This window comes from Pseudophryne corroboree, chromosome 7 (genome assembly GCF_028390025.1).
Source record: "Pseudophryne corroboree isolate aPseCor3 chromosome 7, aPseCor3.hap2, whole genome shotgun sequence".
Taxonomy (NCBI): domain Eukaryota; kingdom Metazoa; phylum Chordata; class Amphibia; order Anura; family Myobatrachidae; genus Pseudophryne; species Pseudophryne corroboree.
The window spans coordinates 56252565-56276255 of NC_086450.1; positions in this window are offsets into that span (position 1 = coordinate 56252565).

The window sequence follows — 23691 nt, forward strand, 5'->3', positions numbered from 1 at the left end:
TCAACGACAACCCAGATGGCTGTCATCCCCGAGGATTTGGGCAAGTCCACCACAAAATCCATTGAAATGTGGGTCCATGGCTTAGATGGAATAGACAGTGGATGTAATGGGCCAACAGGAACCCCTCTAGGAGTCTTATTTCGGGCACAGATGTCACATGCCCGAACCCACTGATCCACATCCTTAGCCACCGAGGGCCACCACACCGCCCTAGATAGCAACTCCCGAGTTCTGGCAATACCCGGGTGACCTGCCGACTTCTTGGCATGGAATTCCAGGAACACTCGCTGTCTTAACCTAGGAGGCACAAACAAAAGACCTACCGGAAGGTCTGGAGGAGCCTGCTCCTGTGCTCTAAGGACTAATGACAAGAGATCCTGGGTAATGCCCACTTTAATACATGATGGGGACACAATGGGCAATGGCTCCTTGGTGGTCTCCTGGATTGGAGCAAAACTCTGTGAGAGCGCATCAGCCTTGATGTTTTTTGACCCAGGGCGATATGTTATCAAAAAATTAAAGCGAGCAAAAAACAAAGCCCATCGTGCCTGCCTGGCATTGAGACGCTTCGCTGACTCTAAATATGCCAAATTCTTATGGTCGGTGAGAATTGAGACCACAAACTTAGCCCCCTCAAGCCAGTGTCTCCACTCCTCGAGTGCATCCTTAATAGCCAACAATTCCCGGTTACCCACGTCATAATTCATCTCGGCAGGCGAAAATTTACGTGAAAAGTAAGCACAGGGATGAAGGCGATCATCAAACACTCCCATCTGAAAGAGCACTGCCCCAATACCCATCTCAGAGGCATCCACCTCCACCACAAAAGGACGCTCTGGATCTGGGTGTCGCAGCACCTTGGCCGAGACAAATGCCCTTTTGAGACGGGCAAAAGCCGCTTTGGCCTCACAAGACCAGTGAGCAACATCCGCCCCTTTCTTAATGAGTGCCACCAAGGGCGCCACTATAGACGAAAATCCAGCGATAAATCGTCTATAAAAATTTGCAAAGCCCAGGAAACGCTGAAGCGCCTTCAAACTAGTGGGCTGCACCCAATCCAGGACTGCCTGTACCTTGGAACCCTCCATTTGGAATCCTTCTGGGGAGATAATATATCCTAGAAATGCGATTTGCTGAACTTCAAATTCGCACTTCTCCAGCTTCGCCCCAAGCCGGTGGTCTCTGAGTTTCTGGAGGACTAAGCGTACATGCTTCCGATGTTCCTCCCGGGAATGGGAGAAGATTAGGATGTCATCTAAGTATACAACTAAGAATCTATCCAAATATTCCCTGAGCACATCGTTCATGAAATCCTGGAAGACTGCCGGGGCATTACAGAGCCCAAAAGGCATCACCAAATATTCATAATGCCCTGAGTGGGTATTAAAGGCAGTCTTCCATTCATCCCCCTCTCTTATTTGGATTAGATTGTACGCACCGCGTAGGTCAATCTTAGAAAAAATGGTGGCAGTACGAAGCTGGTCAAACAAGACCGAAATGAGAGGCAGTGGGTATGAGTTTTTAATCGTGATACGGTTCAATTCCCTGAAGTCGATGCAGGGGCGCAACGAACCGTCCTTTTTACCCACGAAGAAGAACCCCGACCCAACTGGAGACTGTGAAGGTCTGATAAATCCCTTAGCCAAGTTCTCCTGAATGTACTCTGCCATAGCCTGAGTCTCAGGACGTGACAGGGAGTACAACCTGCTCTTGGGAAGCTTAGCATTCGGCAACAAATCAATGGCACAGTCATAGGGGCGATGGGGAGGTAGTACCTCTGCAACTTTTTTGGAGAACACGTCCGCAAAATCTGCATAACATCCTGGCAATCCTGGCAAACTTAGCTGCGAAAGCCTGACTGGAAGGCTCAAGCAACTCCTGAAACAATCAGTACCCCAACTAAGAATCTCCCCAGAGACCCAGTCAAATTGAGGATTGTGGGCCCTTAACCAGGGTAACCCCAACACCAATGGGGCAAAAGTACAGACAGTCACATAAAAGGACAATTTTTCAGAGTGTGTGGCTCCAATAAACAAAGAAATCTGGCTAGTGCAAGAGGTAATTTTACCCTGGGATAATGGTTCCCCGTTTAACCCACAGATCTCAATTTCCGATGCCAAGGGTACTAAGGGAACAGAGTGTTTCAGGGTGAATTGGCGGTCCATAAAAACCCCGTCGGCCCCACTGTCCACAAAGGCCTCAGTCTTGACAGTTTGACGAGGATCTTCAAGGTCACCGGAATGATAAAAGTCTTCTTGGGAAATTCTGACTTCTGGCCTGACAGGATATTTCCCATCACCATCAGGCCCTGAAGTTTTCCGGCTTTTCTGGGCATGATACTACTACATGACCTTTATTCCCACAGTACAAACACAACCCCTGCTGTCTCCTCCGCGTCTTCTCACGCGAGGAGAGGCGGGTAGCCCCAATCTGCATAGGCTCCTCGGAAAATTCCTCAGAGTCTGAGGTTCCCTTGGGAAAGAAGGAAACCTCGGTCTCCCTTTCAAGCCTACCCTCTCAGCCGTCTATCCACCCGGATTGATAACTGCATGAGCTGATCCAAGCTATCAGGCAAGGGATATTGTACCAGTTGGTCTTTTATCTGGTTAGAAAGACCTCTTCGGTACTGGTGTCTCAGGGCTGGGTCATTCCACTGGGTATCATGGGCCAACCTCCGAAACTCCGTACAGTAAACCTCAACTGGCCTTCGCCCTTGCTTAAGGATCGAAATCTGAGCCTCGGCTGAGGCCGTCTTGTCAGGGTCATCATACAACATGCCCAGTGCCGTAAAAAAAGCATCAACACTTTTAAGCGACGGACAGTCAGGCTGCAACCCATATGCCCAGACCTGTGGGTCTCCTTGTAGCAAGGAAATCACTATGCCCACCCGCTGAATCTTCGACCCAGAAGACTGAGGCCTAAGCTGGAAATATAGCTTGCAGCTCTCCTTGAAACAAAAGAACTGCGAGCGATCTCCAGAAAAACGATCCGGGAGATTTACTTTCGGCTCCTTAACCCCTGAAGGTGCTGCTGCTGCGGGAGCTCCGCCAGCGGCCTGGGAGGTGTGCATTTTAATGGACAAATCATTAAATTGTCGAGTCAAGACCTGCACCAGATCGACCACCTGTTGCAAAGTATTGGGCTGCTGAATATGTTATGCACACCAGTGCCTGCAGGAATGTACTGGTGTCTGAACGGAGAGGGATGCAAAACAAATGAACTCACAGACAGACTGGGGAATATGACATTACGTACACAGAAGGTGATAGGGTAACAAAATCAACACAAAGTGAACAGAGAAGCCCAGAGGCTAAGAAACTGGGTGTCTCCCTAGTATTAGGAATGCTCAGATGGAAAGAAGCGAGATGTTGTGTTTTAATACGTAGAGAACCCGAAATGCCGTTGCTAAGGGCAACAGCAAAACCCTAAAGGGTTACCAACGGGTGTGGCAGTAAACTCCTTGGTCAGAGATGGAATAATAGACACAAGGAGAGTCTCCACAATCCTAGTCCTCACTTGCAGTGCACTGGTTCAGCTTACTGCCACTAAACTGACACCTGAACACCTTGCACAGTGAGAAAGGATTTTGGCAGGCAAGTCTGAGAATACAGCCGCTAAGTTCACAGAGTAGCAAAAGAACCCCAGCAAGTTAAACGACTGACTCCAGTCTTACTGCTAGGTCTGGATTGGCAGAGTGTAGTACCAAATCCCAAGGCCTATTTGCAGTAAGCAACTAACAAATACAAAGCTACACAGTACTGGCTAACTTTCAGGAACTGACTAACCAACAAAGATTCAGCAGCATCTGCTTAACCTGAGAAGAGGGTTTATATAGCAGGTGCTGTCCATGCCCCACTCAGACCTCACAGACTGTGAGCACAAAAACCAGCACCGGATCCCCTGCCGTGCACAAAGCCTGTAACCACTGCACAGCAAAAGACCCGAACCGGAGTATCAGCTGCGCTCAGGTTACTCCGCTAGCACTTGTCTCCCGGTTGCCATGACGACGTGGCAGCACAGGGCAGGAGACCATAACACCAAGATACATAAAACATTAATTAACCCTCTTGGTCGGCCGATAGTCTCGGCGAGGAACTCCCTGTACCACCCTGTGGCGGTTTACCGTGATGCTTTCCTTAACCCTTGTGTGCAAGCACTGCCTTGTTATTTGAAGGTATACTTCAGATTTATTAGTACAATTACATCTTCTACAAGGGGCAGTTGATAACATAATTTTATGTAGTGCAGATGCCACTAGCCTCTACACCTGCATTTCTCACATAGCAGGTGTAGAGGCAGTGAAGGATTTGATCAGCAATAATCCTGTTTACACTGGTTCACCAGTGGACTTTTTTCTTGAGTTACTCATGCTGGTATTGACTAGATGTTACTTTTTATTTAATGGGTGCATCTACCTACAACGGGCGGGGTGTGCCATGGGGACACCAGCGGCCCCATCGTACGCTAACGTCTTTATGTACCAGGCAGAAACGGCACTTTTCTTTGATGAAGGACATATTATACCAACATTGAGCTTTTATAGAAGGTTCATTGATGACTTATTATTGTTTTGGAAGGGTCCTCAAGATACCCTTATGAATTTATTTGACACCCATAATGCTTCTGATAGTGTTATAAAATTCACATTTCAAATTGATCCTTACCAAATAATTTTCCTTGATGTGCTCATCAGCTATAGTGATAGTAAAATACATACGTCACTGTATGTTAAAACAACTGATCACAATTCACTTTTATGTCATGATAGCTTTCATCCTTTACCTTTACATAAGGGACTCCCCTATTCACAATTTTTGCGGGTACATCGCATTACTTCTGACCCCATTAAAACTGAACAAGAGATCGACAACATAGGCCCTCATTCCGAGTTGTTCGCTCGCTAGCTGCTTTTAGCAGCATTGCACACGCTAAGCCGCCGCCCTCTGGGAGTGAATCTTAGCATAGCAGAATTGCGAATGAAAGATTAGCAGAATTGCGAATAGAAATTTCTCAGCAGTTTCTGAGTAGCTCCAGACTTACTCAGCCATTGCGATCAGTTCAGTCAGTTTCGTTCCTGGTTTGACGTCACAAACACAGCCAGCGTTCGCCCAGACACTCCCCCATTTCTTCAGACACTCCCGCGTTTTTCCCAGAAACGCCAGCGTTTTTTCGCACACTCCCAGAAAACGGACAGTTTCCGCCCAGAAACACCCACTTCCTGTCGATCACACTACGATCACCAGAACGATGAAAAAGCTTCATTATGCCGTGAGTAAAATACCTAACTTTTGTGTAAAATAACTAAGCGCATGTGCTCTGCGAACCTTGCGCATGTGCAGTAAGCGACTAATCGCAGTATAGTGAAAATCGTCAACGTGCGAACAACTCGGAATGACCCCCATGGTCAATAAATTTGCAGCTAGGAGTTATCCCATACGGGACCTATTATTAACTAAAGCTGAAGTGATTAATCTATCTAGGGACTCTCTATTATATGGTCCCTAATACAGATGAGAGAAAACGCCAGGATGTGAGACCCAGAATACCATAGGTCAATAAATATACGCTATCTACTAATAACACCTCTAAGCGTGCAAAAACGCTATGGCCAATTGTCAACACAGATCCAGATCTACCAGCCCTTCTTGATACCCGTTTATTACCTAGTTATACTAGGGGATCAAATATAGCTGATAAAATAGTCAAACTAGATGTCTCTACTTTAAAAAACAGCAAACACATTTCTTAAGACCTAAATTGGGCTGTTTTAGACAGGGACGGATCTAGACTTTTCTTTTAGAGGGGGCGGTTTACTGTTTAATCTTGACTCCTCCCCTCTCCAGTCCCAACTCCTCCCATCCTCCTCTCTCAATTCTGACTGAACCTTTTTGAGTGAAACTGAGATAGAGCTTTGTGATTGTTCTATGTACATGTGACTGTGCTGAGGGGTAATTGTGTTTATTAGCCCTAGTACCCACACACCAGCAAGTGAGGGGCAAATGCTCTGTAACCCTTGCCCTCCTGACTCCTCTGTGCTGCTGTGGTATGGGCTGCAGCACATCGTTCTGCCTCAGGCTCACTTCTGCTCAAAAGTGGGCGTGGTGATGACTGTGTTAGGGGGGTCGTCGCCCCTTTTGCCCTCCCCTAAATCCGGCGTTTTAGGTGTTTAGGTTGTGCTACAAGTAATACATTGATCACGGGCTCTACTTTTAATCATCCCCATACAGGTAAAGTGTTTAAGATCCAACACAGAGTAACCTGTACAACCACACACGTTATATACATGCTTAAATGTCTCTGTGGCCTTGCCTATATAGGCAAGACCCAAAGACAATTCCGTGAATGTATGGCCCTTCATGATATTGCCATCAAATTGGCACTCGAGAAAGGACATAACGATCAGACTGTAGCTCGCCACTGCTTACATGCACGACACAGTATAGCCAGTATGCGAGCGATAATTATAGACCATGTTCCTCAGTCGTTACGAGGAGGTGATCGCACAACAAGATCCTCTTACAACAAGAGAGTAGATGGATTTTCACACTCAATACAGTATCACCTGGTGGTTTAAATGAAAATCTGGGTATGCAATGCTTTTTATAATATTTTTTCAACCTGACTCGTGAGTTGATGTAAACATTTAACCATGTATACGTATTCTAAAGTTTCTGTATGTTAGCGATTGTTACGCTAAAATGATATTTATATACTTGTCTGGTTATGAGTATAGTCCTGAATTATATATGTGTTGTCTGGTGGAAGTAGTTTTCACGTGTATTGTGTATTTTGGTTTTTAAATGTGTTATTGTTAGTAGCGTCTCTTAGCAACATGCTGACTACTTCATGTGTAACGCCTGCCCGTTGTGGCCTTCCGACGTCAGTGTCCGGGGACTAGAGTCTCCACCATGTGACTCAGACGCAGGGGGCAATGCCGGACATGTGAGCCTTATCAGCAAATCTATTACTTGTCCCTGACGATGGGGTATATCCCTGAAACGCCGTTGGACCAATAAAGACTATTTTTTAAGCATCACTAAGTCTGCTGGAGTGCCGCTGTCATTTATATATATAACTAAACTATAAAACAATATATATGTGTGTGTGTATATGTAAACATACTGTATATGCACGTGTACTTATATGTGTGTGTGTGTGTGTGTGTGTGTGTATATATATATATATATATATATACACACACACACACACACACACACACGTGTGTGTGTGTGTGTGTGTGTGTGTGTGTGTGTGTGTGTATATATATATATATATATACATACATACATACATACATACACATATACATACATCCAGGGCCGGTGCTAGGGTGTTCGGCGCCCCCCTGCAAACTATAAATTTGCGCCCTCCCATATTCCTTTGGCGCGCGCCGGGAAAAGGGGTGTGATCTCACAAGTAAGGGGCATGGCCACACAATAGTACCCCCATTTAAAATTACGCCACAATGTAGCACAATCTTATTAATCTTATATGTAATGCCCCACCCGTAGTAGTAGCGTCCTTATATGTAATGCACCCCAGTAATAGTAGCATCCTTATACATAATGCCCCCCAGTAGTAGTAGTGTCCTTATACATAATGCCCCCCCAGTAGTAGTAGCATCCTTATACATAATGCCCCCCAGTAGTAGTAGCAGCATCCTTATACATAATGCCCCCCAGTAGTAGTAGCATTCTTATACATAATGCCCCCCAGTAGTAGTGGTGTCCTTATACATAATGCCCCCCCAGTAGTAGTAGCATCCTTACACATAATCCCCCCCAGTAGTAGTAGCATCCTTATACATAATGCCCCCCCCCCGTAGTAGTAGCGTCCTTATACATAATGCCCCCCCCCCAGTAGTAGTAGCATCCTTATACATAATGCCCCCCAGTAGTAGTAGCGTCCTTATACGTAGTGCACCCCCAGTAGTAGACGCGTCCTTATACGTAATACCCCCCAGTAGTAGTAGCGTCTTATACGTAGTGCACCCCCAGTAGTAGAAGCGTCCTTATACGTAATTCCCCCCTAGAAGTAGTAGCGTCCTTATACGTAATGCCCCCAGTAGTAGTAGCGTCCTTATACGTAATGCCCTCCCAGTAGTAGTAACGTTCTTATACGTAATGCGCCCCCAGTAGTGGTACCGTCCTTATACGTAATGCGCCCCCAGTAGTGGTACCGTCCTTATACATAATGCTCTGCGCACTAGTAGCATCCTTATACGTAATGCCCTCCCCCCAGTAGTAGCATTGTTATACGTAATGCCCTCCCAGTAATAGTAGCGTCCTTATACATAATGCCCCCAAGTAGTAGTATCGTCCTTATACGTAATGCCCCCCCAGTAGTAGTAGCGTCCTTATACGTAGTGCACCCCAGTAGTAGTAACGTCCTTATACGTAATGCCCCCCCCAGTAGTAGTAGCGTCCTTATACGTAGTGTACCCCAGTAGTAGTATCGTCCTTATACGTAATGCCCCCAGCTCCAGTAGTAGTAGCAGCGTCCTTACACGTAATGGCCCACCCAGTAGTAGCGTTGCTACACGTAATGCCCCCCCTGTAGTAATAGCGTCCTTATACGTAATGCCCCCCCCAGTAGTAGTAGCGTCCTTATACGTAATGCCCCCACCCCCAGTAGTAGTATCGTCCTTATACGTAATGCCCCCCAGTAGTAGTAGCGTCCTTATACGTAGTGCACCCCAGTAGTAGTATCGTCCTTATACGTACTGCCCCCCCCAGTAGTAGTAGCGTCCTTATACGTAGTGCACCCCCCAGTAGTAGTAGCGTTCTTACATGTAATGCCCCCCCAGTAGTAGTAGCGTCCTTATACGTAATGCACCCCCCAGTAGCAGTAGCGTCCTTATACGTAATGCCCCCCCCAGTAGTAGTAGCGTCCTTATACGTAATGCCCCCCCCAGTAGTAGTAGCGTTCTTACATGTAATGCCCCCCCAGTAGTAGTAGCGTCCTTATACGTAATGCCCCCCCCCCCAGTAGCAGTAGCGTCCTTATACGTAATGACCCCCCCAGTAGTAGTAGCGTTCTTACATGTAATGCCCCCCCAGTAGTAGCGTCGTTATACGTAATTCCCCCCCAGTAGTAGCGTCCATAAAGCGCGCGCACAGACATACCTCACACACACACAATTCACACATATATACACACACATACACACCCACCATATACACACACACTTCTCTCTCACCCTCCACTTACCTAAGCCAGTCTCCCTCTGTACATGAGCAGCCTGGTCCGTGTAGCCCCGCCCCTTCTGATCCGTTTAACCACGCCCCTTCCGTACCGTGTAGCTCCGCCCCCTTCTGTCCCGTACTCGGCGCTGTCACACAGCACAGGTGAGGGGAGGGAGGAGGCTTTTCATGCTGCAGGTGCCCGCTGCCAGTGCCTGTCATACAGTGACAGACACAGCACTGGCACCTGCACCAGCAGCACGGGGGACAGGGCGCAGCAGGGAAGGAATGCAGAGCAGGGGGAGCGCCTATCCGTCCCAGCGCCTCCCTGCACTGCATCCCTTCGCTGAGCGGGTAGCGCCGGGCCTGCATACATACACATATACACTGCTCAGAAAAAATAAAGGGAACACTAAAATAACACATCCTAGATCTGAATGAATGAGATATTCTTATTAAATACTTTGTTCTTTACATAGTGGAGTCACACTCAAAATGAAAGTGGAAAAACACACTACATGCTGATCCAATGTCCTTCAAACAAGTCAAAATGAGGCTCAGTAGTGTGTGTGGCCTCCACGTGCCTGTATGACCTCCCTACAATGCCTGGGCATGCTCCTGATGAGGTGGCGGATGGTCTCCTGAGGGATCTCCTCCCAGACCTGGACTAAAGCATCCGCCAACTCCTGGACAGTCTGTGGTGCAACGTGGCGTTGGTGGATGGAGCGAGACATGATGTCCCAGATGTGCTCAATTGGATTCAGGTCTGGGGAACGGGCGGGCCAGTCCATAGCATCAATGCCTTCATCTTGCAGGAACTGTTGACACACTCCAGCCACATGAGGTCTAGCATTGTCTTGCATTAGGAGGAACCCAGGGCCAACCGCACCAGCATATGGTCTCACAAGGGGTCTGAGGATCTCATCTTGGTAACTAATGGCAGTCAGGCTACCTCTGGTGAGCATATGCAGGGCTGTGCGGCCCCCCAAAGAAATGTCACCCCACACCATTACTGACCCACTGCCAAACCGATCATGCTGGAGGACGTTGCAGGCAGCAGAACGTTCTCCTTGGCGTCTCCAGACTCTGTCACGTCTGTCACATGTGCTCAGTGAGAACCTGCTTTCATCTCTGAAGAGCACAGAGCACCAGTGGTGAATTTGCCAATTTTGGTGTTCTCTGGCAAATGCCAAACATCCTGCATGGTGTTGGGCTGTAAGCACAACCCCCACCTGTGAACGTTGGGCCCTCATACCACCCTCATGGAGTCTGTTTCTGATCGTTTGAGTAGACACATGCACATTTGTGGCTTGCTGGAGGTCATTTTGCAGGACTCTGGCAGTGCTCCTCCTGTTCTTCCTTGCACAAAGGCGGAGGTAGTGGTCCCGCTGCTGGGTTGTTGCCCTCCTACGGCCTCCTCCATGTCTCCTGATGTACTGGCCTGTCTCCTGGTAGCGCCTTTATGCTCTGGACACTACGCTGACAGACACAGCATACCTTCTTGCCACAGCTCATATTGATGTGCCATCCTGGATGAGCTGCACTACCTGAGCCACTTGTGTGGGTTGTAGACTCCGTCTCATGCTACCACTAGAGTGAAAGCACTGCCAGCTTTCAAAACTGACCAAAACATCAGCCAGAAAGCATAGGAGCTGAGAAGTGGTCTGCGGTCACAACCTGCAAAACAACTCCTTTATTGGCGGTGTCTTGCTAATTGCCTATAATTTCCACCTGTTGTCTATTCCATTTGCACAACAGCATGTGAAATTGATTGTCAATCACTGTTGCTTCCTAAGTGGACAGTTTGATTTCACAGAAGTGCGATTGACTTGGAGTTACATTGTGTTTTTTAAGTGTTCCTTTTATTTTTTTGAGCAGTGTGTATTATATATATATATATATATATATACATACAATATATATATATATATATATATATACACACACATACACACACTGCTCAAAAAATAAAGGGAACACTTAAACAACACAATGTAACTCCAAGTCAATCGCACTTCTGTATATATATATTGTCAAAGTCAGAAAAATATCTCTATGCACACTACCATATTTGCACCTCACACAGGTCCGTGCTGCGCATGCGTACGCTCTCCCGTACGTGCGCATACTCACAGTCGCGGGCACCCGCAGGCGCACGGTATGCGTATTTACGGTAGAGTTTACGTGATCGTAGCGTGCGACTCAATCGTTACATATTTTCAGTAATAATGTATTTTGTAGATCATGGTCCCTTTGATAGATTCTGAAAGTTTAGTTAACATAGCATGTTCCTGAACAGAGGGATCCCTCTTTGTATTGTACGAAGGGTCTAACAGGGGTCATACAGTGGTGTTTGGTACCCATCGGAAGAGTATTTAAATAGCAATATTCCGGTGTTGGTTTGGAGCAGATTAATCGCTCGTGCGAATAGTTATGGACATAAGAAGTTTATGTCCATTTACTATTATTTGTTCTTATTTAGTCATGCGGCGGGAAACTCAGTATCCCACCCACCTGAACAGTTGGAAACAGTCACAACCCACCTGTATGAATCAACCTATGACCTTTTGTTATAATGCGAAGTCGAATTCCTGTGTCCAATGAACAATAAGATTGTAGGGACCATTGAATTGCATTGTGTGTGGGGCATAAATAGGCAGGCCGACCATATCCAGGTCACTCTCTTCAACGGTTCTCATTGCTGATAATCGGGAGCTGGATATCGAGGCGCATGCGATCGTTTCCCCTTGTGCGTAAGTGTTTCTCCGCAACTATATTGATCTTCTTGTTATTGTGGGCCAATCTCTCTCACTCTCTCTCTCTCTCCTTCCCTTTCTCTCTCATTTTCCTTTAAATTGAATTGTATTGTATTTCCTGTGTAGTTATCTGGTTAGGTAGTCTATGTTATATTGTAGTGTATGACTTGTATTGTGTTTAACTCTTTTGCAAGTATAGCATTCATAATATATATTTTAGGCGTTGGACCCTGAGCACGGTATCTGTGTGTTTCTTATAGTATTAAGTATTCTCAGAGCGTCGGTGACGCTCAAACAGCTTTTAAGATAATAAGGTTATACTGTGTTGCATTTACTCTCTAACATTACACTAAGGTTTTACTGCACAATACACTGTTTATGGTTTAGATACAAAGGTTTAATATAGTGAGCGTCAGCTCCGCTGGTGATCTCCTCGTGGTCCCGAGCGTTCGCTACGCTATAGCGAATCATTACTTTAGTTAACAGCCAATAACGTGCCTGCCTGTGATCTCTTGGCCGTGAGTGAACGTGACGCTTGAGCGTCTCGATCACGGCAAAGCGATTGTTACGCAACTAGCGTACCCTTACGGTACTTCATACATAAATAGCGTACAGTGTTCTTAGACCTCATAAAGGGTATTATATACGATAAATATTTAGCTTTATCAATTGGCGGCTCGCCCTGTCCTTCACATATCTACACTAGGTAATTTCAGCAGACATTATCCAGCAGCAAAGGGCGGGAGATCATATTCCTCGTAGTGCTGTTTGGATAAGCGTCTGCTTCTCTTAGTAAAGGGTGCTGAAGGAATCCGGGAACCGGAGGTAAGAACAAAACAATAGTGTCTTTTTAAAACTGTTTATTTTTCTGTCTTGCGTACACACGCACGCACACATATATATCTGCATTTCCTTTTCATTGGTGTATTTTCGTATGTCACTCTCCTGTTTGCCAGTTCTATAGTTGATAAACGTATAAATTGTGTTACGGTGGATCTTTGCTATGCGTACACGTGTCTCTAACAAAAGACTGAGACTTGCGTACGCAATCCAAGGGCCGACGCACGCAGCGTATATTACGCAACGGAGCGTACGGGTACGCCCACGTAACTCAAATCACAAGTTTTTTTTTTTTTTTCTCTCTCCTCTCAACGCGATAAGTAGCGCCACGCGGTAAATAACGCCAGGCGATAAATCGCGCAAATTTTTTTTTAATTCCAAATTTAAATTAATAGACCCTTCTCCTAATTTGTAACACATCTGGTCTAAAGAGAAATTTCTGCGCAGAAATAGAAATAGAAACAAAAGTGTACATGTGGTGAGTGAGTGTGTTGTATACAATTTTACAGGTTGAACCACAAGAAAAGTCGAGTTCTCGTGAGGTACATGCGTGTAAGTGACGTACATGGTGGCTAGGGAGGCATCCCTGGTTAAATATACAATTTGAGCATTAGAGTGTAGCAGACCAGGAGGTCATACTGTAACAGACCAGGAGGTCATAGCAGACCAACAGGTTCAGGTACAGCAGACAAGGAAGTCCGCTATACAGTCCACAGGCACAACACCAAGAAAGGGTTGGTGCAACACCCATATAGGCCATATAAGCTCTGGCTGAAGGAATTCGCAGCCAAAATTTTCGATTCCACTGGTCGCTCAGTACATAAGATTAGTTGCTTGTGTACTAAACGATTGTACCGCACGTAATTGTGTGCATTAGTAAACCTGACCGGTACTATTTGTGTACGAAGGTCATAAACGCTATTTGTACATTCTAACGTGATTTGTGTAATTTTTTTTATTTTAAGGGAAGTTCGCTGCTCACTCAGGAACTATCCAGCAACCAATAGTTACTGGAAAGAGTAAGTGTTCTTCGGAGCACCCTCACAGGTTCCAGTAAATAGAGGTTCAGGTCGCAGGGGCCCTAGGTCGAGTACGCCAGCACCATATCGGTGTGATCAGGTCGTATTGGTCGGCGTGGGCGAGTGAGTGGGGTACTCGGTAAACCGCCACCGTCAGCCTATTTTGGACGTTTGGTTTGCGTAAGGGTTGGTTAAATAAAGCAACACCTTCGAACTATGGGGGCCACTTGTTCAGGTAGGGGGCGATCAACCTCGGTTCGGGTTGATTCAGTGAACCGACCAATTGGGTCGGCAAGGTATGTAATGTGTGAGAAATACGGAAGTCACACAGAAGCTTTATGTGATGAATGGGAGAGAATGACAGTACATGACGGGGAGAAATTCCCAAGAGTAGGTAGCTTCAGCACAGAAGTGTTAACGAATTTAAGGAGAAGGATATGTCTCATTAAATCAACAAAGAGACGAATCAAACATTACGATTATTTGCAGTTGTGGCAGCAGGAAGGTGACATACAGAGAGGATTGGCTCAGGCGGCGGGATCTGGCTCAATCAGAAAACTGATAGCCACGGCCCCACCGCCACCATACATATCAGGAGAGAAATTGGTTGCGGAGAATGACGCACTAAGGTGTAACACACAAACACTTAGCAACTGTATAAATGTTGAAGATAATGTTAACCAATTAACCAACGCAAGTATTAACCCGTGCAAGTTGTACCCTGTTTTGAACTTTCCTCAGGAGTGTGATCAAGAAGACGAATCGGCAACAATTTCAGCGCTCTCTCTAGCAGCCACCATAGCAGAGACCACAGTAGGCACAGCTCCACCCACGAGATTAGTAACAAAGGCCCCTAGCGGAGGGATAGGTGAGGTCGTGTCTACAGGTTGCCTTATTGACAGATGGGAAGGACCATACCAGGTCTTATTGACTAGCACTACAGCATTGAAGGTTGCTGAGAGAGAGACGTGGGTTCATTCGTCCCATTGTAAGAAGGTTGCTGATCCAGAGAGGTCCCGTGATAAGGAACAGACGGTAGAGGTTGTATCACTGGAGTGTCTGTTCCAGGAAGATTGAGGCGGCACCTGAGCATTGAAAATCACAAGACCAAAAGCAGTTGTCGATCCCCTGTTCCCTTTTATTGTTTTTCTCCAACTTCCCATCCCATCTCCCTCAATTATTTTTTCCCCCCTCTCATTCTTCTTCGTCTCCTCCTATAAGATGGACTTGCCCCAAGAGACTGTGATCCGGATTTTCCTGTTGACCATGATGTTGACCAGAGCAGTCTGTTCCGGCGAGAGTACCATGGAGGTCGAGAGAGGTTCTGGAATGGGTTCTGATGATAAAGATGGAGGCGTAGTTTTCCGAGAACAACATAATCAACAAGCAAAGGCGAGTATCAGAAAACGATCCGATAGCATTGACCATAGAAGGAATTGTGAAGGATTGTTAGCTGAAGAAAACTGTATCTGTAGGCTCTGTAACAATGTCATTGTGGATGGGTGCATTAAGAAATGCCAATCCAGTTTTAATATCCATATGGACCGGCATCCATTGAGTGACTATCACTCCTTAGTGGGTAATGTGTTAAACAAAACAGATTGTTGGGTATGCTCTCAAGTACCTCAGGGTCATAGCAAATCAGGGCTAGTACCATTTCCTTTAACGATAGAGGAGGTACTTGAGTTAAATGGTGGGAGACCGGTGGACCGGAGGTTTAATATCTCCAGCCCTCCTAGTTTGAAGCTCCACCAATACCATGTGGATAGGTCCCTATTATGTTTCAACATCTCCAATCCCCGAAAACCGGGAAATTGGGAAGTGTCATGGAGTAACCACACCATGACCTTTTCGCATAGAGCAGATAGAATGCCTACAGATACAGAGCTTGTACGCCACATAGCCAGTAGAGGAAAATCTTTCCGGTATAGGTATACCTTAGGAAATAGGATTACTAAAGTTGGAGAGGTATCACCAGGATACTGTGCACATATCGTACAACCTGATACGTGTACTAAGCAGATGGAAGAATTAGGGTTAGGAGATTTCACATGGAAGGTGTGTAATATGGTTATGTCCTACTCCGTCCCATATGTTCTCCCCGATGATGCATATTTCATATGCGGGAGAAAGGCGTACAAGTGGCTTGCCCCAAACTCTGAAGGATTGTGTTATATTGGAAAAGTACTGCCTGAAGTAATGACTGTATCACATGACAAAATGAAAGACATACACCGTGGTGCCCAAGCTCCTTATACTCACACCCATTACGAGCACGTTGTTAAAAGGCACCTGATAGAGAAGACAGAGCATCCGGCCTCTGATCTGATAAGTGAATCCACCGGGATTCAATTCTTAATCGCGTTAGATTTCACCCGCACCGCTAGAGGAGTGCTGAATTATAAATACATTTCTGCGCTCGCCAATTTGTTAGATAATATCACTGAAATGTATGATGACACGTTTAGGTATACTGGAAGAGAACTTCAGGCTTACAAAACAGAACTGGTACAGCATAGAATGGTTCTCAATTACCTCACAGCAGTGACAGGCGGATATTGTGTCACACTGGCAACACAATACGGCGTGAAATGTTGCACATATATTACGAATAGCACCGAGGATCCGGTCGAGGTCATAGACCAAAAGATGGACGATATTCTCCAATTGAAGTGGGAATTTCGCAGGAGACACAATCTCACTCTTGCTGCTGTAGGTAATGAGCTGACTGGTTGGGTGTCATGGTTGAACCCGCGAAATTGGTTTTCTGGTTTAGGAGACTGGGCTCAAGGAGTCATAATGGATGTTGGGAAGTTTCTCCTATGTATCTTAGGTGTTGTCATATCGATTGGATTGATATTTAGATGCGGTCAGGCTTAAATGAAGTGCAATCATCGTACTAGGGTAATGAGTTTAAGGAGTGAGGAAACTGTAATTAACCTGGACTTGATTTATGACCCAAATGTAGAAACAATGATGTGATGAAAATGCGATTTCTACGGTCCGTTTCTTTCACCTGTTTTTCCGTTTTCTCCAAGGTAACAAGACCCACTTGGACGAGGAATTTGATGAGCCGATATACAGACAACAGAGGGATTAAAGAAGAAGTTTGACAACCTGATACACAGATTTTTGATGAACTATGCCATGGATCCCCAGTTTCCCTAGAAATTTTAAAATTACGCTAGCCCAACACTTTTGTAAATCTATGGACATTGACAGCTTTTGCTCGCACCTTATGGGCAAAAGCACAAAGAAGACTGCATTCAACAGACACCAAACAAGACCTCAATCGACGACTGTACATTTACCTGACATAGAATACCACCGCATTTACCGTAATTATGTCTTTTCTTCATTTCTACAACCCTCAGGTAATGACACACATAGTCGATAGGGAATACAGGCACAGATATCAGCAATCACATATCTCCCCCATTCATGTATCATCAACTAAAATGTGCTCCCCCATTTTGTTCCAAAAAGAGCTCGGTAAAGTTTGACAGCCCATCCACAGACCCGTACCACGGGATAAGAAGGAATTCACATGTATACTTCGCAATACCTCGAAGCCTGATTTAAAACACGTACGGCACGATGATACATGACCCCCAAGCACGGATTCATACACACATGCTTCTGCTATCTCACTAGGTCATACCCTTTTCCTACCATCTCCTCTCCTCCCTTACCCAACCATGTAAATTTATTAACCCCTAACATATATTTTTCTCTTTTGAAATGTTTTAGAAGGTGGCAGTTATTATTGACTGCCAAAGGGTGGACTGTCAAAGTCAGAAAAATATCTCTATGCACACTACCATATTTGCACCTCACACAGGTCCGTGCTGCGCATGCGTACGCTCTCCCGTACGTGCGCATACTCACAGTCGCGGGCACCCGCAGGCGCACGGTATGCGTATTTACGGTAGAGTTTACGTGATCGTAGCGTGCGACTCAATCGTTACATATTTTCAGTAATAATGTATTTTGTAGATCATGGTCCCTTTGATAGATTCTGAAAGTTTAGTTAACATAGCATGTTCCTGAACAGAGGGATCCCTCTTTGTATTGTACGAAGGGTCTAACAGGGGTCATACAGTGGTGTTTGGTACCCATCGGAAGAGTATTTAAATAGCAATATTCCGGTGTTGGTTTGGAGCAGATTAATCGCTCGTGCGAATAGTTATGGACATAAGAAGTTTATGTCCATTTACTATTATTTGTTCTTATTTAGTCATGCGGCGGGAAACTCAGTATCCCACCCACCTGAACAGTTGGAAACAGTCACAACCCACCTGTATGAATCAACCTATGACCTTTTGTTATAATGCGAAGTCGAATTCCTGTGTCCAATGAACAATAAGATTGTAGGGACCATTGAATTGCATTGTGTGTGGGGCATAAATAGGCAGGCCGACCATATCCAGGTCACTCTCTTCAACGGTTCTCATTGCTGATAATCGGGAGCTGGATATCGAGGCGCATGCGATCGTTTCCCCTTGTGCGCAAGTGTTTCTCCGCAACTATATTGATCTTCTTGTTATTGTGGGCCAATCTCTCTCACTCTCTCTCTCCTTCCCTTTCTCTCTCATTTTCCTTTAAATTGAATTGTATTGTATTTCCTGTGTAGTTATCTGGTTAGGTAGTCTATGTTATATTGTAGTGTATGACTTGTATTGTGTTTAACTCTTTTGCAAGTATAGCATTCATAATATATATTTTAGGCGTTGGACCCTGAGCACGGTATCTGTGTGTTTCTTATAGTATTAAGTATTCTCAGAGCGTCGGTGACGCTCAAACAGTTTTTAAGATAATAAGGTTATACTGTGTTGCATTTACTCTCTAACATTACACTAAGGTTTTACTGCACAATACACTGTTTATGGTTTAGATACAAAGGTTTAATATAGTGAGCGTCAGCTCCGCTGGTGATCTCCTCATGGTCCCGAGCGTTCGCTACGCTATAGCGAATCATTACTTTAGTTAACAGCCAATAACGTGCCTGCCTGTGATCTCTTGGCCGTGAGTGAACGTGACGCTTGAGCGTCTCGATCACGGCAAAGCGATTGTTACGCAACTAGCGTACCCTTACGGTACTTCATACATAAATAGCGTACAGTGTTCTTAGACCTCATAAAGGGTATTATATACGATAAATATTTAGCTTTATCAATATATAGAGAGAGAGAGAGCATCCGGAAAGTATTCACAGCGCTTCACTTTTTCCACATTTTGTTATGTTACAGCTTTATTCCAAAATGGAATAAATTTATTTTTTTCACCTCAAACGTCTACACAGAATACCCCATAATGACAACATGGAAAAAGTTTTTTTGAGATTTTTGTAAATTTATTAAAAGTAAAAAACGAAGCATCACATGTACATAAGTATTCACCGCCGTTGCCATGAAGCTCAAAATTGTGCTCAGGTGTATCCTGTTTCCATTGATCATCCTTGAGATATTCCTACAGCTTAATAGGAGTCCACCTGTGTTAAATTCAGTTGATTGGACATGATTTGGAAAGGCACACACCTGTCTATATAAGGTCCCACACTTGACAGTTCCTGTCTGAGCACACACCAAGCATGAAATCAAAGGAATTGTCTGTAGACCTCCAAGACAGGATTGTCTCGGGGCACAAATCTGGGGAAGGGTACAGAAAAATATCTACTACTTTGAAGGTCCCAATGAGTAGAGTGGCCTCTATCATCCATAAATGGAAGCAGTTCGGAACCACCAGGACTCTTCTTAGAGCTGACCGGCTGTTTACACTGAGCGATCAGAGGAGTAGGGCCCTATTCAGGGAGGGGGGGGGGGGGGGCTGACCAAGATCATGATCCAGAGCTACAGCATTCCTCTGTGGAGAGAGGAGAACCTTCCAGAAGAACAACCATTTCTGCAGCAATCCACCAATCAGGCCTATATGGTAGAGTGGCCAGATGGAAGCCACTCCTAAGTAAAAAGCACACGGCAGCCCATCTGGAGTTTGCCAATATGCACCTGAAGGACTTTTAGACCATGAGAAACAAAATTCTCTGTTCTGATGAGACAAAGATTGAACTCTGTCGTGAATGCCAGGCGTCATTCATGGAGGAAACCAGACACCGCTCATCACTAGGCCAATACCATCCCTACAGTGAAGCATGGTGGTGGCAGCATCATGCTTTGGGGATGTTTTTCAGCAGCAGCAACTGGGAGACTAGTCAGGATGAAAATCTGCTCCAGAGCGCTCTTGACCTCAGACTGGGGTGACGGTTAGTAGATAAAGACAACCTTTCTGTCAAACTTGACAGGTGGTAACACCCCTTTCTCCTAGGCTCCACCCCCTTTAATATTAAATGATAGTGTTTTATATCGCTTTAATATAAAATTTTATATAAATTTATAGTGTTCGATATTAAACCGTATTAAAAATTGTCGCGTAACACCAGTCACAGAGTGTCACGCAACACCAGTCGCAGAGTGTCACACAACACCAGGCGCAGAATGCTCAATAAAGATCACAAGCCAGTTTGTGATGAAAAAAATCACTATTTTGACTAGTCTGTACACTTTGTTATAGTTCACACATTCCAACAATTTAAACATCACGCTTGGTACACATGGTGTAGTTTTAAAAGTCATAATGACTAATGACCATGTCCATTTTCTTAGATGTACGGAAGCATCACACATGGCACTAATTTAAAAACATATTGCTTTTAATGGCCATGAGTGATGAATGATGATCTGACATCTTTTAATGGCCATGAGTGATGAATGATGATCTGACCATGGCCATTTTCTTAGATGTACGGAAGCATCACACATGGCACTAATTTAAAAACATATTGCTTTTAATGGCCATGAGTGATAAATGATGACAGCACATTAAAAAAAAAAAAAAAGCAGTTTGTTATCTCTGTAGAAGAACATTAGCGCCACCTACAGGTTTATGTGTTGACTCAAATCGGATTTTTCCGTATTTTGGATTAATTAGATATCATAATGATATATCATGGTGATGAGTCCTAAATCTAAGCACAGAATGCATTTATAGTACATGTACACATTATACACACATGGATATTTATGGAATCATAAAATAATTTGTATTCATGTACATTAGTTCATAAGTGCTTCTGTATAATGCTTTTTATGAATTATTTTTGTTATTAAATAATTTTATTCTAAATTTGGAAGGACAGCCATTCAATCTATACAAGCACTTCAAACACATACCAAATACTTATATATATATACATATATAAGTATTTGATATGTGCTTGAAGAGCTGAGTATGGCATGTATGGTACCGCTAACAGATTATATCTTTATTGTAACTGAAAAGCATGATTACATTTACTAATGTATAAACCAAAGATTATATGTTTAAAAACCCATTTTCCGTATTTTGGATTAATTAGATATCATAATGAGATATCATGGTGATGAGACCTAAATCTAAGCACAGAATGCATTTATGTTACATGTACACATTATACACACATGGATATTTATGGAATCATAAAATAATTTGTATTCATGTACATTAGTTCATAAGTACTTCTGTATAATGCTTTTTATGAATTATTTTTGTTATTAAATAATTTTATTCTAAATTTGGAAGGACAGCCATTCAATCTATACAAGCACTTCAAACACATACCAAATACTTATATATATGCATATATAAGTATTTGGTATGTGCTTGAAGAGCTGAGTATGGCATGTACGGTACCGCTAACAGATTATATCTTTATTGTAACTGAAAAGCATGATTACATTTACTAATGTATAAACCAAAGATTATATGTTTAAAAACCCCGCCCCAGCATCTTGGAAATGTGGGACGGCATACCACAGGTTGGTGGGGGCCATATGGCTCACAGCCATGGCTGTAAGAATAGGACACGGTGCTGAATTGGGACAGAGCACTGAGAAGAAAATTCAAACGAACTTGCATCACTATACACACGTGAAGACATTATGGTAAGTGTTATTATTATTTATTATTATTATTATTATTATCATTATGGATCTAGCATGTTATATTTTATTTTTTATTTTTTTTATTTTACAAATATGGCTGTGAAATAAGTATAATTGTCACCCACTGAAGGTTGTTTAAATATGTGGTAATAGCGCCATCTAGTGGTTCATTTTAGGAATGCACCGACATTTTTTTTTTATTTTTTTTATTTTACAAATATAGCTGTGAATCAATGTGTGTAAAGTGCAGAAATGATATATGAAATGTTAGGAAGCGCTTCCTAACATTTCAAATATAATTTCTAAACTTTAATCTACAATTGGTATTTAGTAAGTACCATTGGGAGACGCTTAGTATTGTTAGTAAGTACCATTGGGAGCCGTTTAGTATTGATTAAATTAATTAATATTGTGTATGATAAAACGCGCAGGCTAGTTGATCACACGAACAACAGTCATTTATTTTGGTTTTTAATTAATATGATTGCCTGAATGTTGTTTAAATATGTGTCGAGCACCAGGCATTTGTTTTGGATTTTAATTAATGTGACTGCCTGAAGGTTATTTAAATATGTGGTAATAGCGCCATCTAGTGGTTAATTTTGGGAATGCACCGACACAGTATTTCATCTAAATCGTTTGACAGATATTAATCGTATCTCATTTTCATTATTGGTTCAGAGACAGACAATGCAGAACATCAACAGCAAAGATGCTTTCATGTGTAGATCTGGATCTGATGATGATGCTGATGATTTGCCAAGTTATCAAACGACCCATGGTAAGCTATGTCTATAAATGCCATTGACACGTTTTTATTTATATTTAAAGTTTAAATAGTATGAAATTATAGTCAAGGTCTACAATTTGTTCATTTTTACTTATTTTTAAAAGTTTAAATAGTATGAACGTACAACAGTCTGGATACATTGATAAGTAATTATTAAATAGTAATTATTAAATAATTATTATTTTCTCATTTTTATTTCCCCCGATTTGACAGTAATCACAAATACAGAGAATTTCGATTCGGTTGAAGATAGCCCATTTGGTTTAGATTTCAGCATTATACCCAATTTTACTAATATTTTGGAATTGGCTCCAGCCTGTGAGTAACATGATATTTTTATTTATTTTTTATTTATTTATTTTTTATTATTAGTTTTATTTATTTATTTATTTATTTATTTTTCCACGGCTAAAGAATTAAAAATAAACCTTGTACAGTTGTGCTGATTTGTTGTCAACTGTACACACTTTATATTCTCAATAATGCATCTCTTTTTCATGTTATTCTAATTTTATACCGTATGTAATATTTATTTTTTCATTTTTCACCGGCTAAAGATTCCACAAAAATGGATGATGCGACGGCTGACGGTATTCTACGGGACATATTGAACAAACCTGAATATTGTCACAACGCCGCTATACAGACCAGCAATGTTGTTGATGAGCGACCGTTTTCCCCCCACGCGACAGGGGGTCGGGCTAAAACATTCGAATATAAAGCAGGTGTGTAATCAAACACTGTTATATGGTATATTGTTATGCTGTGATTTAAATGCTGATTTACGTGCATCGACGTTCATATTTATTTTATAATATATGTATCACAGATGATGCTGTAGCAAGGCGATATGATCCTACGATACCAGCAGGCCGTGATACCGTCGCGCAAATACACAGGCCTAGTACAAGCGGGAAAACATCAAAACGCACAGCCGCAGCTGAAATGGAGAACCATCATTTCGCAACAGCAGGTGTGTAATCAAACACTGTTATATGTTATATTGTTATGCTGTGATTTAAATGTTGATTTACGCGCATCGGCGTTTATATTTATTTTATAATATATGTATTACAGATGATGCTGTAGCAAGGCGATATGATCCTACGATACCAACAGGCCGTGATA